Genomic DNA, 4,363 nt, shown 5'->3' on the forward strand with positions numbered 1-4,363 from the left:
GTCCTTGATCTCAAAAATGCTCACTGAAATGGCCGAAGGTAAATAAAATGTTACAATGTCTGCAACACACTTGTAAACTCTCACTGGCTCACCAAAATGCTGCTGCTGATGGTGATGGTGGTGATTCAATGATAATGATGATGGTAGTGATGGGATGATGGTAATAATGGTGGTGATGTGGTGTTGATGCAATGATGGTGATGATGGTGGTGATAATGATGGTGATGATGATAGTGATAGTGGTAATGCAGATGATACACAATCCCCAACACTCACGTGTGGAGCAACTGTGTGCAATTTGAAAATAAATGATGTTCACTACATGAGCTTGTTCTTGAGATCTTTGATTTTTGTTCCTAAATAAATGACAAGGAGGAGAAATGAAATGTATTATTGATTTAAAACAATTTATAGGCATATTAAACAACCATAATCTGTGAGACATTACTGAATCCTGGTTGGACAAACCAACTGTTGAAAGGGATGTCCCTGAGGAAAAGCTATGAAAATTGAATTTGCATTAGATTCTGTTGTTGTGCTAATGACTGTGTGTGTTGGAGAGGCACAGCTACTGCTATATAAGCAGTAAAAGAATAAAAAAAGTGAATGAGATAAAATAAGAGCTCAAATAGTGATAGCTATTGAAGCTAAGTAATGACTCTATAGGCGCTCTTTCACATTAGCTTATTAGTTTGAGGCCTAAAAATCACAATAAAGTTTTATTGAGCCCTAAAGATGTACAAAAGGTAGGAAAGTAGTTAGAACTAGCCCAATGCATCTTATGTTTTCTCTCATTCGGGGACTTTATGGTGGAGAGGCGTGAAAGTAAAAGGTAGATTATTAAGAAGGTAGAAAGGAAAGGGGGAAGGAGGAGATAAAAAAGCAACAAGGAGGATGAAGCACATTATCTGCATGAAACTCATTACTTTCTCCAATTAATACACTCATTTTTAAAAGGATCTTTAAATATATATATATATATATATATATATATATATATATATATATGGAGAGAGAGAGAGAATTAATAGTAAATAAAATAAATTCTTCTGGAGGACAGGACGAACAACTTGTAAATTAATCATTTTGTTCATTGCAGCCTTTAACTATTACCTTTAGGAACTTAAGGTTTGGTGTGCATGCCTTCATACACACGTTAAAAATAAAGCACTCCAAGCCAGGATTGCCCGAGTCTCTGCCCCAGGGGCAATGCCATGATGAGTGCTCACTTGCATTTCGCAACTGGTGTCTTTAGCAGGTCATCAACAGCCTTCCAAGTTCACTTGCTTTTAATTTGCTTTGTGTTTAAATCACCCTCCCTCCATCCCTGGCCCTTCCTTTTCACTCAACACCAACAACAAAACAAATAAATATCTCTCTCCGAGAGCCTCCAGCAAACATATTTTCACTCCTGTTAGCCACAGGAGAACTGCAACACTGAGGTGCACTGTGATCAGGTCCACAGTGACGCCGGGTTGGGCTGAGTCCAGGACCTTGGACCTTAGACCTTTGCTCTGGACGTTAGAAAGCTTGTCGTCTCTTGACCATCCAGAATGAAGGCAGCTCTAGTCTCTATAGTAACCAATCTGCCTAAAATAGGAATTATGTGGGGGAACAAAACGTTTAAAGCCAATTGGATCCATTCATTCCCAAACAATGTCAATTTAAGGGCTGTTACCCAAGTTGCTGGCTTACTGAATGGCTCCCACCATGGGCTCCACTAAAGGAAGTTGGGGGAGGGCAGCTGTACCAAACTCGTACAGACTCGCACATGCCTTATTCCCTTCCCCCTCTTCAAACATCTCTTTATGAGCCAGAGTCATAAGCTTTTAAAACAAACTTTCAGTCAAGGCAGTTTTATGGCCACAAGACTGAGGCAAAAGCAGAAATCTGAGAGTCCCCGACAGGCAAAGCACGCTTCCCAGGAAGCAAAGGGGCCGAGCCCAAATCCTGTGCAGAAACCTGGCAATTTGAGGTAGATCTTCCAACAGATCCCCTCTGCAGTCAGCTTCCTGTTTTGGGGAAGCAGGTAGAATAGGAGTTGGAACCAACATGGCCCCAAAATGGGAAGTGAAATTGTCCAGCCTGTAGCAATGTTCACCTGCTCTACAGGGTCACAGGGTGATTTAATGGGGGCGACTCTAGGGTATGATGGCAGATGCGCACAGTAATCCCTTTCAGTTCACTGCCGTTGCTGTCCTTGTGTCTGTCTGCTACACAGAACTTTTGGCTCTGCCCTGCTCTCACTCCTTCCAATCCTTACTTTTGAACTGTTTTTGACTTCCCAAACATTGCTAGGCATAGGGAATGGGATTCCTGTGTCCTGTTAAAATAGCCCAGCTTTAAAAAAAAAAAATTTGCTTCTGGCCCGCCTTTCTTTTCGCCTTTCCTCCTCCATCATGAGCCTTATGCCTAACTCGGCTTCTTGCTATGTCTTCTTACAAGACTTTCCGAATCAGCGATTCCTGGCCAAGAAACAAAAGCAGAATCATCCTATTCCTCAATGGATTCGAATAAAAACTCGTAACAAAGTCAGGTACAACTCCAAGAGAAGACACTGGAGGAGAACAAAGCTGGGTCTGTAAGGATTCGCACAATGGCAAGACTGAAGGTTTACACAGAGTTATGATCATCATCCACTGGGTCCTGTGATCATCAGTCAATCCTACCAGATGGAATTTTGGTTTTGTCTAAACTGGGGGTGGAGTTTGTCCCATAATAAAATGTAGAACGTTTCAAAAAAAATTTTTTTTCGGTAAAATTTTCCCAATTTTCTTTAAGCAGCAGAATCCAACCTTTTCTCTTTTGTCTTCCCCCTATCCAAGAAGCACGAAATCATCAGGAAGTTGGTGTTAGCCCTGGAGTCCAGCTGCTCACCTGGATATCTTTAAGACTTGTCTATGACACTTGGCCAGGGACATGGAGTTGACCTGTCAACAGCGGGATCTCTGTGTGGCCAGGCTTGCTAGATTTAGCAAGCAGAATCAGGATAATCAGCTCCATCTGAAAATTAAGTGAGTTAAACAGAAAGAGAGAGAGAAAGAAAAAGAAAATTAGGTGAATATTTTTTTTTTAGTATGGATACTTTTTTTTTTTTTTTTTTAGTATGGATACTTTTAAATATCGTGCGGGAACTACATACAATTAAAGGAAGGTGCATGATTCCTTAGAAGATCAAATTATTTCCTTGGAGACCTGGTACTGTGTCTGACAGCCTTCAGCCACACAACACAATTAGCTACCGTCCCTGAGTGTGCACACAAACTTACTCCCAAGCGCCAAGTTCTGCACTGCAGAGAGCGGGGCGTGAAGGAGGGCTCGGCCTAAGGCGCGGTGGTGTGGTGTGTGCCAGGAAACCGAAGCAAAAAGAGCTCCTTTACCAATGAGCAGAGGAAGACACCGGGTCAGAGGATTTGGGCAACTGCACACGAACACTAAAGGTTGGAGTAGAAGGTTGTGTGAAGGTCAGCTAAGGAGAAACTGGGGTATCCGTCACTGGTAAAATATTTGTCTAGCGTGTACTGAGTTCAGTCTTCAGCACCATAACCAAAAATCAGCTAAAGAGGTTGGATCTTATTCGGTAGGTCACGGAGAGCCTCAGAAGGTTTTATGCAGGGGAGTGACAAGGTCCCACTTATTTTTAGGAAACTCTCCCCATCAGAGAGATACTAGCACAGCTGTTCTCAAACTGTGGGTCATGACCCCAAACAAAGGTCACCTAAGGCCATCGGAAAACACAGATATTTCCATTACGATTCCTAACAGTAGCAAAATTACAGCTATGAAGTAGCAACAAGAATAATTTTATGGTTGGGGGGGTCACCACAACATGAGGAATTGTGTCAAAGGGTCACAGCGTTAGGAAGGTTGAGAACCACTGAACTAGGGGAAGAGAAAGGGTTACACTGAGCCTCAGGAGGGCTGCAACGCATCACAAGGGAGTTCCTGATAACGGCTGAACCTCAGCCAGTGTCTTTGGAGATAAGAGGACAAGCCGAATCTGAGCGATGATTGCTTCTGCTTGTCAGAGCTGTTGATCAGAAAGGCCCTTGGCGAGAAGGACACGCCTAAGCTTGGGAGACTCAGCGTGTAACCCTAATGGGTTTGGCTGTGAACATAACAATGAGGCCTGTTCACGAGTTAACTTCAATCTAGAACATAGCAGTCAGTCAGCATGTCCTAATTAGAAATCTCTCTCCTTACGAGCAGTTAATTAGCCATTGGGAACCCCAATCAGGAGTCCATAACCTGATTCCTTGGCCCTTCAAATGCTTTATCTGAGTCTGCCCCAGAGGCTTTGGTGCTTGGCATCTGATAGAGACAGATCTTGAGTTAGGAAGATGGCTCAGCCCCACAGCCTGGC

The 4,363-nt window shown here is 42.9% G+C and overlaps 1 pseudogene; it reads left to right on the plus strand.

Annotated features, from left to right (window-relative positions):
- Positions 1–2,430: 2,430 nt before the first annotated feature.
- Positions 2,431–2,695, plus strand: LOC110546646 (large ribosomal subunit protein eL39-like; annotated as a pseudogene).
- Positions 2,696–4,363: the final 1,668 nt, after the last annotated feature.

Source organism: Meriones unguiculatus, chromosome 6 (genome assembly GCF_030254825.1).
Source record: "Meriones unguiculatus strain TT.TT164.6M chromosome 6, Bangor_MerUng_6.1, whole genome shotgun sequence".
Taxonomy (NCBI): Eukaryota; Metazoa; Chordata; class Mammalia; order Rodentia; family Muridae; genus Meriones; species Meriones unguiculatus.